Source organism: Podarcis cretensis (assembly GCF_951804945.1).
Source record: "Podarcis cretensis genome assembly, chromosome: 8".
NCBI classification, from domain to species: Eukaryota; Metazoa; Chordata; class Lepidosauria; order Squamata; family Lacertidae; genus Podarcis; species Podarcis cretensis.
Window position 1 is genome coordinate 22,544,624 of NC_137177.1, and position 14,228 is coordinate 22,558,851.

General features: G+C 42.8%; 1 long non-coding RNA gene across 1 annotated transcript in view; it reads right to left on the bottom strand.

The window, feature by feature from the left end:
* The window catches only part of LOC307221807, a 232,419-nt gene that overhangs the window by 139,767 nt on the left and 78,424 nt on the right, over window positions 1–14,228 (bottom strand). The gene's annotated exons all lie outside the window — the stretch shown is intronic.

Below are 14,228 nucleotides of genomic sequence, written 5' to 3' on the forward strand. Positions count from 1 at the left end.
GATAGTATCAGTTGTTCTCACCTCCCAAGTTTTAGGCACCCCTTTCATTTGCCCCAGGAAAAACTTGAGCAGAGAGTTGGAACCCTCAGACTTTTGACTTATCTCTAACCTGAAGGCAGGCGGGAGGGGTGCTCCAGACTGTTACTTTTGCAGTACATACCAGAACTTCAAATGTGTGTCATTAAAGAGGATTAAAGTGCTCTGTTGCCTGATGCAACAAATCCAAAACAACAGATGTTTTGCAGGTAGGAAAGTGATGGGGAAATGTGCTGAAAAGTCCATGATGAATGAATGATTGATGGGAAGACAGATAAATGCGGTATTATGCTAATCAGGATGAATTGTATAACCCCCCCGCACACAGAATGAATGCTCAAAAAAGTCAGGGCATAGTTGTATAGCCTGTTAGTATCTGTACTGTATTTGTTAGAAGATGGATTATGCAAAGAATAAATTCTACTGGGGAAAAGAAAACCTATGTAATGTATCATAATGCAGCAGCCACAAAACCTTGAGTCTCCAATTAAGGTCACAGAAACGCTGAATCATTGCCTTGTCAATTTGTTAATTACTTTTAAAAGTGAGCATGTGTATGTCTTAGGTAGTGAGAGGAGAGGTGAGTCTTGGAGGTTGGTTGGCTGGTTGTTTTGCCGAGTGTGGAGACTCAAAGAACGTGCTGCCCGGAGGAATTGGTGAGTACAGACAAGCTATAATTTATGGACTGCTTCAAAGGAGTTTTGGAAGCAAGAAGGGAGAAGACCCTCTCTTGGGCTCAAGGGAGAGAAACACATTGTAAATTGGACTTGATACGCATAAAAATTACTGCTTGTTAATAGTTGCCACCCTACAAGGAAAGAGTCGCCTTCAAAATCTGTGTGGAGTCTACTTCCTCACTAGGGCTTTGAGGGTGAAACCATTGCATTACTCTGTATGACTAATAGCCAACATAACCCCCACATAAGTTTTGTGGAGGCAGATGAGTGCTCAATAAACAGATTATCTGGAGCAAGGTTGGCTGGTGCTCCTTGAGACTGGTGGGGAGGAACACAGGGAGCCCAGCAGGGCCGGATTTAGGTTTGATGAGGCCCTAAGCTACTGAAGGTAATGGGGCCCTTTATATCTCCAGCTGTCCTTTGTCAACAACAAATTGTCACTGTTTTTGTGTGTTGAATATATGCTACATGGTAATTTATGGACCTAATAGGTATCTAAAGCCCTTTGCACATGTTGCCACGCACACAACCAGACCATGCAGAATGTAGGCACCCTATATATAGAAAGGAGCAAACCAGTGATATTTTAGAGAGCAGGCTAGCAGGCGGGGCCTATTACTTATATCATAGGAGCCTACACAACACAAAACACTGTTGCTGTATGTAGGTTTTATTTTATGTGTTTTTTATCTTATATTTTGGAAATGTACATCTAGTTTCCCCCCCCTTAAATTTTTTGGGGCCCCCCAAGCGAGTGGGGCCTGAGCTATAGCCTGTTTAGCTTATACGCAAATCCGGCACTGGAGCCCAATGATAGGCAGGGCTAACTAACTTTGCTTGAGTACCCATCTGCCTCCCTGCTGATTTCTACAAAAAGAATCTCAGTCTGAAGCAGCAGCTGAAGTGAGGAGTGAAAAAAATGTGAAACTGAAATTGAAGTATTCACTCAGCACTAGCTGGCGAAAAGACTCTCTGGCTGAAACTCAAGAGGGCCACTTCCAGTCAGTGTAGATAATATGGAGCTAGATCAGGCACGTCCAACAGGTAGATGGGCACATTTTTGGAGGACCATAGGTCCCCCGCCATAGCAGTAGAGTATTGAGACTGCAGGGCTTGTGTATTTAGGTATACACAATGCTGACAATATCAGCAGCAAAGTAGGAGCAATAGCGAAAGAGACACATTCTTCTACACCAGGCATGTCCAACAGGTGGATCGTGATTACTGGCAGATCACTGGCTCCCCCAAAGAAGCTCAACAAATTTGGCTACCCTAAGAAAAGAAACACGGGTGGTGCTGTGGGTTAAACCACAGAGCCTAGGACTTGCCAATCAGAAGGTTGGTGGTTCGAATCCCCGCGACGGGGTGAGCTCCCGTTGCTTGGTCCCTGCTCCTGCCAACCTAGCAGTTCGAAAGCACATCAAAGTGCAAGTAGATAAATAGGTACCGCTCCGGTGGGAAGGTAAACAGCGTTTTCGTGCGCTGCTCTGGTTGGCCAGAAGCGGCTTAGTCATGCTGGCCACATGACCTGGAAGCTGTACGCCGGCTCCCTCAGCCAATAAAGCGAGATGAACGCCGCAACCCCAGAGTCGGTCATGACTGGACCTAATGGTCAGGGGTCCCTTTACCTTTTAAGAAAAGCTCAACATTTTTGCCCTGAACCCCCCAAAATAGGGCTTTCCTTCCTAAAAAAGCTCAGCAACTTTGACCTGAACCCCCCAAAATGGGTAGATCACTGCCAGTCTTTAACTCTGTGAGTAGATCGCAGTTTCTTGGGAGTTGGCCACTCCTGAGCTAGATGGAGTAGCTTCCCACGCTTGATTTTAGGAATGTTACCCACGCAGCCTGATCTAGAAGAATTCTAAACCAGAGACCTTAGATTTAAGCCACTCCAGTCTCATTAACTCCCATAATGGACTTTTCCCACAACAAAAACAAAATGGCATGCAAGCACATGTATTGTAACTAAATGCATCTCTCAATTAACCTCTCCTTTGGCACCAAATTACTCATCAGCTCTCGGAATTTTGTTATCTGAAATGCAGGCTACTGGTCTGAGACAGGCTCTCAAGCTAAATCCCTTTTCAACCTTTTAGCCTCTTTGAAACAACGAAAGAATATTGTTACTGGGTGGGGTATATAGCCAGAAATGCAGACGGCACATGATCAAATATGCCACCTATATACATGTTAAGAAGGCTGAATGTGTGAATAAAATTGATGTAAAGGTCAACGCAAGGTGCGCAGAATGCAAGCCTGTTCGAGTGATTAGTGCCAAAATTCATAATCACCTAGTTTGGAATGCAAATTAACTCATAATTAGGACTAGAAAAATCAGTCTATTTGTAGTCCATGTCACTTTCAGACGTGTTCTTTCAGAATTCCATCCCATCTCTAAATTAATCTGATTTTTTTAAAAAACAAAAATAATCATTGTAGATTTAAAACATATATGCTGTCAAACTATGCATTTCTAGGAACCTAAGAAGAGCCCAGGTCTTCTTCTATCCCAGACCTCTTCTATCCCAACAGTGGTCAAGGACATGCCCATCCAGGGGTAGGAATGTCAGAGAATTCTGATGAAGATGCAACTGGGAGCAAAATACTCACCAGTACCATAGCTGTTTTGTACTTGTGATCACCAGTGATTGGAATCCAGAGTCACATTCCCTCTTATACTGGCGGTAATAATGTAGCCATCATGACCAGTAGCCACTGAGAACCCTTCCATGCATGCATTTGTCCAGTGCTTTTTTTCTGGGGGGGGTACGCATACCCCTAAATATTTTGTGAATCTTTGTACTTTGTCCATTTTCTGAGGTCCAGCGCTGAGGGCCTTCTGGCGGTTCCCTCATTGCGAGACGCAAAGCTACAGGGAACCAGGCAGAGGGCCTTCTCGGTGGTGGTGCCCGTCCTTTGGAACGCCCTCCCATCAGATGTCAAAGAGATAAACAACTACCTGACATTTAGAAGACATCTGAAGGCAGTCCTGTTCAGGGAACTTTTTAATGTGTGACATTTTAATGTATTTTAAATCTTTTTTGGACGCCACCCAGAGTGGCTGGGGAAACCCAGCCAGATGGGCAGGGTACAAATAAATTATTATTATTATTATTATTATTATTATTATTATTATTATTATTATTATTATTATTTCCCCCCTGATTTGAACTATAAAATGGTGATTTTCTTGAGTCAAAATGAGAGTACCCCTAGACATATTTTTTTAAAGAAAAAAAGCACTGGATTTGTCGAATTCCTTTTCAAAGTCATCCAATCTGGAGAGCGTCACCTTATCTCATGGCAACCACTTCCTTGGTTTAACAATGAACTGTGTGCAAAAGCACCTCCTTTGTTTGATCTGAATATCCCACCATTCTTTGGCTGTGGCCCTGGGTTCTGGTATTTATGAGAGAGAGGGAGGCATAAAAACATATCTCCCCTCAAGTTCATCTTTTAAAGACATTTTGATATGGATGGAGCAGAGGCCTGCACTAGAGAATATTCAGGAAGTTTAAGTGCACTAATTTCAATTGGTCTACTCTGAGTAAAACTTACTTGACTACCACCCCTAATTTATTAGGATTAGCTGGCAGTCATAGCATGGACTTCTAACTGCATAGGTTCAGTTTGTAAAACACATGGAGGTTTGAACGAAAGGCCTTCAGTCAGCTGAAATGCAGCCTTTTAATCAGATAATCAAGTCAACCTTGCAAAGAAGTACAGTGGTACCTTGGGTTAAGAACTTAATTTGTTCTGGAGGTCTGTTCTTAACCTGAAACTGTTCTTAACCTGAAGACCACTTTAGCTAATGGGGCCTCCTGCTGCTGCCACACCACTACTGCGCGATTTCTGTTCTTATCCTGAAGCAAAGTTCTTAACTCAAGATACTATTTCTGGGTTAGCGGAGTCTGTAACCTGAAGCGTCTGTAACCTGAAGAAGAAGAAGAAGAAGAAGAAGAAGAAGAAGAAGAAGAAGAAGAGGAGGAGGAGTTTGGATTTGATATCCCGCTTTATTACTACCCTAGGGAGTCTCAAAGCGGCTAACATTCTCCTTTCCCTTCCTCCCCCACAACAAACACTCTGTGAAGTGAGTGGGGCTGAGAGACTTCAGAGAAGTGTGACTAGCCCAAGGTCACCCAGCAGCTGCATGTGGAGGGGTGGAGACGTGAACCCAGACCCCCAGATTACGAGTCCACCGCTCCTAACCACTGCACCACACTGGCGTCTGTAACCCGAGGTACCACTGTATTACCATTTAAGCTGCTGGGATGGAACAGGAATCCTCTCTGCACATTCATTTCCCTCATTCTCCGACATCCTCTTTGCTAGTCAGTCACAAACAGCAGCGAAACTTGAATGCCCCGCTATCTCCTCATTAATCTGCTAAAGCAGGGAGCACTTGTCCATTGTACCGGTGCTCTGGCAAATGGCATCGTTGCTTCTGCTTGACCCAGAGCTGTGCTCCTTCCCATTCCTGTTCTAGCTGCATACAAACAGCTCCGCTGGTTAAAGCATGGTGCTGAGGACACCAAGGCTGGAGGTTCAGTGCCCAAAAAGGACAGTGGCATCTAAAGTGAAGGCCTTCTGGGAAATGATATATAATGAGTTGAAAAAGGTATTTAAGTATACCTTCACTAAGAAACCAGAGGCCTTTCTTCTGGGTATTGTCAGCCAGAAGGTGCTAAAGAAGGACCGAACTTTTTTTATGTATGCAACAACGGCAGCAAGGATACTCATCGCTAAGAGCTGGAAAACTCAAGACCTACCCACACTGGAGGAGTGGCAGATGCAGCTGATGGACTATATGCAACTGGCCGAGATGACTGGTAGAATCCGAGACCTGGGAGAGGAGAGGGTTGAGGAGGACTGGAGGAAATTCAAGATTTATTTACAAAAATATTGTAATTTGGTTGAATGTTAAGAAGGATGCTAGATCATAAATAACTGCCCACCACTGAATTAGATCTGATTTTGACGATAAGTGAGATTAAGGAAAATATAAATTTTTTGGAGAATTGTTAGATTTTATTTAAATGAGCGGAGATAAGATTGTAAACAAGTGGGTAATTTGCTTGGAAAAATTTTTTTTTCCTGTAACGATGTAAGTGCGAGCGGGAGACGTGGGGGAGTCCAAAGAAGTGATGAAATTATGTTATAATATAAGTAATGTTGTTTATTTATGCATTTGTATTCAAAAAACTTTAATAAATATGTATTAAAAAAAACAAAAAAACAAAAAGGACAGCGGCATATTCCTGCATTGCAGAGGGCTTGGGTTAGATGATCCTCAGGGTCCCCTTCCAACTTCATAATTCTATGATTCTAACTACACCATCGCCCAGGAGACTTATCTGTGTCCACCTGACCTTGAACTCTATAAAGTATTTCCTCTGAGGTCTAGACCAGTCCTGGATGATGGTGGGACACAACAGTTCTCTCCCCGCAAGTAATGGCCATGTGCTGCACATGATTGAGGCTTTGAATAGCTGTAAGGCAGGACTCGCAGTTCAGCTGTGTGTTGACCTCATTTGCATCCTTCTGCTGGGATTACGGAGTTCTTTTTTTGCTTTTTCTGCAGCTTGGACAGATAAAGGGTGTTGGAAAACATTAAAAAACAAACAAAAACAAGCCACACGCAAATTTATATGCAGGAAATGGAACGTAGAATCTGAATGGCATTTCTAACAAGTATGTGCCTCCATGGGAAATAGAAAAGGCGAATCGAGTCCCGAAGACAGTTGGTATCTTAGATACCTCCTTCCAGCAACTCTTGCAGCCAAGCTGGTGCCAAATGTATTGCTTTCCTTTCCACTGGACCACAGCAGCCTAAGACCTCCATGCACACTGCCCTGGCTTGAGCCCTGCATTAGCAGCACAAACAACATGGGAGGCAGCAGTTACGAGTTATGAACTCAACCTGATTGGCATAAGGACCTTAGGATGGAGGTTGGGCAATTTTTTATTCATTGCATTTACTGTGGTACCTCGGGTTAAGGACTTAATATTAAGTTATGGGTGAACATATCAGACGACACAGCGATTCTTCAAACAGCTCTTGTTTATTCACAGGCCAGAACAGAACTGAACTGAAGGGTTCAGTCAGCCTGCTTATATAGAGCTCCAGTACAACGTAACTGTAACAATTTTCTAAAACTATCCAACCTCTGAATGTCACTTTCGATCCCTTATTTGCATAACTATCTACAGTATCCCCCTGCTGGCCCAGGGAGAGAACTTCAGTACATAAGACTTAATTCGTTCTGGAGGTCCATTCTTAACCTGATTTGCATAACTATCTACAGTATCCCCCTGCTGGCCCAGGGTGAGAACTTCAGTACATAACACTTAATTCATTCTGGAGGTCCATTCTTAACCTGAAACTGTTCTTAACCTGAGGTACCACTTTAGCTAATGGGGCCTCCTGCTACCACTGCACCACCACTGCACGATTTCTGTTCTCATCCTGAGATAAAGTTCGTAACTGAGGTACTATTTCTGGGTTAGCGAGTCTGTAACCTGAAGCGTCTGTAACCCGAGGTACCACTGTATACCCCACCTTTTTCTCCCACGAGCTCAAAGTGGCTTACATGCTTCTCCCGGTCTTAATTAAATCTTCACAACAACCCTGTTATGTAGGCAGTGCCAGATTTACGTATAAGCTAAACAAGCTATAGCTTAGGGCCACACTCTCTTGGGGGCCCCCCAAAAAGGGAAAAAAAAACTGGATGTACATTTCCAAAATATAAGATAAAAAACAAATGAAATAAAACCTACATACAGCAACAGTGTTTTGTGTTGTGTAGGCTCCTATGATGTAAGTAATGGGCCCTGCCTGCTAGCCTGCTGCCTAAAATATCATTGGTTTGCTCCTTTCTATATATAGGGTGCCTACATTCTGCATGGACTGGTTGCATGGCAGCATGTGCAAATGGCTTTAGATGCCTATTAGGTCCATAAATTACCATATAGCATATATTCAACACAAAAAACAGTGACAATTTGTTGTTGACAAAGGACAGCTGGAGATATAAAGGGCCCCATTACCTTCAGTAGCTTAGGGCCTCATCAAACCTAAATCTGGCCCTGGATGTAGGTTAGGCTGAGAGTGGCCAAAGGTCAACTGGTGAGCTTCATGGTTGAGTAGGGAGTTGAACTTTGGCCTCTCAGTTCCTATTCCGACACTCTAACCACCACTCTGGCTCTCATCTGCACTAAACTGACTCTCATTTATTATCATTAATACTAATAATTATCATTTTGGTTAATATTAACAATGGGTCATTTGATGAACATTTTTGGTCTTTCCTAGTCTCCTCTGCTTTGATAGTCAAGTATGCCACACGTGTGTGTGTGTGTGTGTGTGTGTGTGTTTCAGTCCAGGGGGTTGTTGAAAGAATTTGCATGGCTTTGTGAGCTAGCCTCATGTTTTCTTTGTTGATCGGGCAAGGTTCCCTTTAAAATAAGAAGACGGGGAGATTATGGTGGCACCAAGCAGACATGAGGGGAAAGTTGTGCTCTCCCCCAAGCAAACTGGGCTGGCAGAGACAAGATAACACACCAGCGGGGAAAGGAGCTGCTTGAATCACCTCTAAAAATGCTCATCCGATCAGACACTCATCACCTTAAATCCTCTGCTTGTCCTAGGTCACGTACCACGACTGGTCTATTACTAATATCATTAAGATCCCTTTTCTGGCGCCTAAATAATAAGCAAAGGCGGGGATGCTGTGATTAATGGAGGCTTGATGGATGAACCCCCCTGTCACCATTTAATACCTGTAACAATAGATTCATTAACTAGGATTAGTTTCAGACATAAGCTTTCTATACCCATGGCTATTACTCACTCAGTTCATTAACAGGACAGCATTAGTTCTGGTACCTTTGAGCGCGGATACATCCTGCATACAAATTATGCTTGCACTCTAACTTTCAGGGAATTGGAAGTGGGTCTATAAAAAAAAGCAGAAAAAAACTGGAATCTCTTAATTCAGACCTGTCAGGAAATGCAGCCCAGCTCTTATTTTCTACCCACTTAATTTCTTAAGGTGGAGGATGCGGGTGACGTGCCAAATGGAGACAGCGGCTTATTGCTTGCCCTTGGCTCTTGCCTTTGAGGAAGGGAGTCACATTAAAGCATTTGCCACCCCACCCCCCGCAACCAAACAATGGTCTGCACTTTCTCGCATACGGCATTTGGTGTCGCTGTTGTTCCCCACGAATTGATTCCAAGTGTTTTATTGATGTGGCAGGAAAAGGGACACAGAAGCAGCAACTTGCCTTTCCCCCTCTCTTCCCTTTTTTCTTTTTAGTCTCCCCGAATCTACAGATCTGGATGGCATTGGTTAGAACGCACATTTGATTTCAAACGGCTCGCTTCCTGTTTCACCTTAAGAGAAGCTCACAAGTGACGCACTCCAAGCTGAACAGAGAGCCAGTGTAATCTAGTGGTTAGAGCAGCCTTTCTCAACCTTGGTTCCCCAGATGTTTTTGGACTACAACTCCCATCATCCCTGACTAGCTAAGGAGAGGCTGGGTTAGAGTGTCAGGTTAGAAAAAAGTTATTTTTATATGCAGTGACAGCAGCAAGAATATTGATGGCCCAGAAATGGAAACAGGAGGAGCTACCTACGATAGAAGAATGGAGAACCAAAATGATGGACTATGCAGAACTGGATACAATGACAGGAAGGATCCGGAATCGATGAGATCAAAGATTTACAGAAGATTGGGAAAAATTTATCCAATATTTGCAAAAACTGAGTGATAATCAGATTACGTTTGTAAGTTTTAAGGAAGCTCTGTGATGGGAAAATGTGAAATAAGTATAAAAAATGATCTGAAATTAATAGCATTAATAACAATGGGTAGAAATTTGTAAAAAGTAATAGAGTGAAGGAATTACAGACAAATTGAGGGAAGTCAAAAAAGAGAAGCAAGATGTAATCAAGATGTGTGGAATGCATAATTTTGTTTTTGTATTTGAAAACCAATAAAAATATAATATATAAAAAAAGAGTGTCAGGTTAGGGCTTGGGTTCAAATCCTTACTCTGACCACCAGGCTCACTGGGAAACCTTGGGCCAGTCATTGGGTTGTCTTCAATATTGTTGTTGTTGTTTAGTCGTTTAGTCGTGTCCGACTCTTCGTGACCCCATGGACCAGAGCGCGCCAGGCACTCCTGTCTTCCACTGCCTCCCGCAGTTTGGTCAAACTCATGCTGGTAGCTTTGAGAACACTATCCAACCATCTTGTCCTCTGTCGTCCCCTTCTCCTTGTGCCTTCCATCTTTTCCAGGGTCTTTTCCAGGGAGTCTTCTCTTCTCATGAGGTGGCCAAAGTATTGGAGTCTCAGCTTCAGTGTCTGTCCTTCCGGTGAGCACTCAGGGCTGATTTCCTTAAGAATGGATAGGTTTTGTCTTCTTGCAGTCCATGGGACTCTCAAGAGTCTCCTCCAGCACCATAATTCAAAAGCATCAATGCTTTGGCGATCAGCCTTCTTTATGGTCCAGCTTTCACTTCCATACATCACTACTGGGAAAATCATAGCTTTAACTATACGGACCTTTGTTGGCAAGGTGATGTCTCTGCTTTTTAAGATGCTGTCTAGGTTTGTCATTGCTTTTCTCCCAAGAAGCAGGCATTAGTCCTGCTCAAAGGAGACCCATGGAAATTAATGGAGTACAACTTAGTTGGATATCACCCACTGTCTCTCAGCTTGACCTACCCCACAGGGTTGTTGTGGGATAAAATGAGGAGAGAAATTACATATGTCATCTCTTTGGAATAAATAACAATTATCCATGTAATGTGAAAAATCCCCACCCTTCTTTAGAGTGGTTTTCTTATTTACTCCCATTTTTTTAAAAAAGCATGTTGGCCAGAATCGATCTGGCCATAAGCACAGCTGCCATCTTTCCAATAAGATTCTTTTCTAAAATGAGTGATTAGCATCAGTCATACATTTTAAATTTTTTTATTGTGCTTTTGCAAATGGCTTTCTGGCGAGTGAGCCTTGAAGCCACTTGGTCAACAATACCAACCAGCAAGATGGGTTACAAAACATTTCTAGGGAAATGTTCTAGGGAAACACGCGCTTGTTGCTTCGTGATTGTAAGAACTAGATAGGAAGATAAGCCTCATAATAAAACTGAGTAAGCTGCCCACAATGTTTTTCTGGTGTGCTGCTCTTCGTCATATTTTTCAAATTAAAAAAGTGAAAATAATCCGCCTGGAGTGGTAGGGTTGGTTTTTGTGTGTGCGTGCCCCAGAATTTCACACTAAAATTGCAAAATACCGGCTCACCATTCATAACATCTTACGTGACCAAAAAGTAACCTTTTTTTAAATAATAAAAAATAGATCTGTAATTATCATGAATTTAGTGGTTAGAAAAGAGGCTTCATTGTGATGAAATGGAGGCAGTGAAAGCTTAACTGAGTCAGTCCGGATTCCTCCAGGGACAGAGTGAGAGAGCTGACTCAGTCTCAGGCTGTCATTAAAGTGCTCCCAATTGACTTAGGAAAGCAGAGTTCTGAAAGATTCTGCCTCACAAGTCCAGCCAAGGTCTGGGTGGCCTGCCCACAATCCATCCAGCAATTGTGGGAGGAGAAGAACAGGTAGATGGGTGGACAAAGTAGCGCAGCACCTTTAACCAACATATTTTTCAATTCAGTTCACCTTCATTGGCGTAGAACATGGCTAGGCAAACTAAGGCCCGGGGGCCGGATCTGGCCCAATTGCCTTCTAAATCTGACCCACGGACAGTCCGGGAATCAGAGTGTTTTTACATGAGTAGAATGTGCTCTTTTATTTAAAATGCATCTCTGGGTTATTTGTGGGGCATAGGAATTCGTTCTCTCCCCCCCCCAAATATAGTCCGGCCCCCCACAAGGTCTGAGGGACAGTGGACCGGCCCCCTGCTGAAAAAGGTTGCTGACCCCTGGCGTAAAATAACCCACCTATTCTTTCTATCTCTCACCTCCAAGATCACCACCAGGGCTGGATTAACCTGGCAGATTTCCACCTAGCACAAAGGATCACAGCTGGCACAGTTTGCAAAACATTTCAACAGGCCTTGAAAACAAAAAAACAAACAAACGGTGAGGTGGGGGCTTAAATTGTTGGGTTTTTTTAAGTAAAAAAATGCTACAAGTGTAATTGAAATGTAAAAACTACATTTGCATGATTGTACGTTTGGTTTTAAAAGGCTTCTCTTGTATATTCTGGGGTATATTCACAAATGGCACATTCAGGACCGAGGTCACGATCCTGTGTACATTTACCTGGAAGAATGCACCCTTGGACAAAGTGTTTTCCCCCCTTACTTCTGACTCAACCTGCATAGGATCACGTTAGGTTGCGATTCTCTGCACACTTAACTATAGCCTGGAATAGGCAGGATTGGACATACTTGATTATTTTTTAAAAATAAATTTATTTATTTGGTTTTTCAGATTAAAGTTTTACAATCACATATCCAACATGCAACATAAAAACAAGATTCCAAAGAATCTCCTGGACTTCCCTCCTCCCCTTTGTGGGTCCTATTGTTAGTCATTTCCTCCTGCATCTTTTACGATAATCCAAATCTTTTACATCTCCATTATGTCCAAAATTCACTATTAGACTACAAGTGTTATTTCAAAACTAGTAATGATTTTAGCTGTTTACAATGGTTTTTAAGATAAATTATAAGTTTTCCCCCATTCCGTATTAAAAAATTTAGTCTTCCTGATTTCTGATTTTCCCGCTCACTTTAGCCATTTTGGCATAATCCATCAATTCTCGGTTATCTGCCATTCTTCTTTGGTAGGGGCTTTATCTTCTTTCCATTTCCGGGTCAATAATATCCACACAGCTGTGATCGCATACAGAAATAGTCTTTAGTGCTCCCTTGGGATTCTGGAATTCCTAAAAGAAAGGCTTTGAAAGAAAGAAAAAGTTATTTTAAACATGGACATACTTCAATAGGAAAGCACTGCATCAGCCTTTTTTAGCAGCGCTGCTGAAAGCGCCTGGAGACCAAGACTGTACACACCATATATTTAAAGCAAACCCCATCCCTGAATCATGGGAACTGTAGTTTAAGGGTGCCGGGAACTGCAGTCTGTGGGGTAAACTATAGTTCACAGGCTTCTTTGTGCATGTGTGTGCTTTAAATCCATGGCTTTAGATTCATTTTGTCTTATGGGAAATCTTGAGACTAACCAGTTTAAATAAAGTGTTCTGGCTCAGCCGGTGCCACCCTCACCCCCATCCCAAACTTGAGCCCTTAACTACATGTAACTGAACTCTGATAACGTTTTTAATCAGAAAAGCAGCTTTGAGAGGAAGGGATTTAGAGCAGGGCGTTGTGTCTTAACTCTTCTCCTGTCCCCCGTTTCTTGCTTGCCAGAGACTAAAGCAACATAGATCTTGGATTACAGCTGCATGGGAGAATGCAATGATTCATCTGGCATGTTCTTTAATATGTAATATGGAGTGGATACAGCATTGAGATGTCCTAGGGGGAATCAGGGTTTGAAGCACCACACGCTGCCATGAGGCTCATTGCGTGTGACCTTGGGCCAGTCATAATGTCCGGGGAATTAGAATCAAAGAATAATAGAATCATAGAGTTGGGAGGAACCTCCAAGGCTCATCAGTAATAATAATAATAATAATAATAATAATAATAGTAATAATAATAATAATAATTTTTAATAATTTATTTATACCCTGCCCACCTGGCTTGGCTTCCCCAGCCACTCTGGGCGGCTCCCAACAGAATACCATATTATTAATAATAAAAGTGATAAAAGATCAAACATTAAAAACCTCTGTAAACAGGGCTGCTTTCAGATGTCTTAGAAGAAAAAAGTCAGATAGTTGTTTATTTCCTTGGCATCTGATGAGAGGGTGTTCCCCAGGGCAGGCGCCACTACCGAGAAGGCCCTGTGCCTGGTTTCCTGTAACCTCACTTCTCGCAGTGAGGGAACCACCAAAAGGTCCTTGGAGTTAGACCTCAGTCTGAATGATGGGGGTGGAGACTCTCCTTTTGTGACCCCAAAAGGAATCACAACTGAAGCATCCATGACAGATATCCATCCAACCTCTGCTTAAAAACTTCCAATGGAGAGTCCACAACCTCCTGAGGGAGTCCGTTCCACTGTACAGCAGCTTTTACTGCCAGAAAGTTCTTCCTGATGTTTAGTCAGAATCTCCTTTCTTGTAACTTGAAGCCGTTGGTTCGGGTCCTACCCTCCAGAACAGGAGAAAACAAGCTTGCTCCATCTTCCATGTGTTAGCCCTTAAGATATCGGAAGATGCCTATCATATCTTCTCTCAGGCTCCTCTTTTCCAGACTAAACATGTCCAATTCCCTCAACCATTCCTCATAAGGTTTGGTTTCCAGACCCTTGATCTTCTTGGTTGCCCTCCTCTGCACATGTTTCGGCTTGTCAACATCCTTCTTAAATTGCGGTGCCCAGAACTGGACACAGTACTCCTGGGACTCAGCTATAAATAAAAT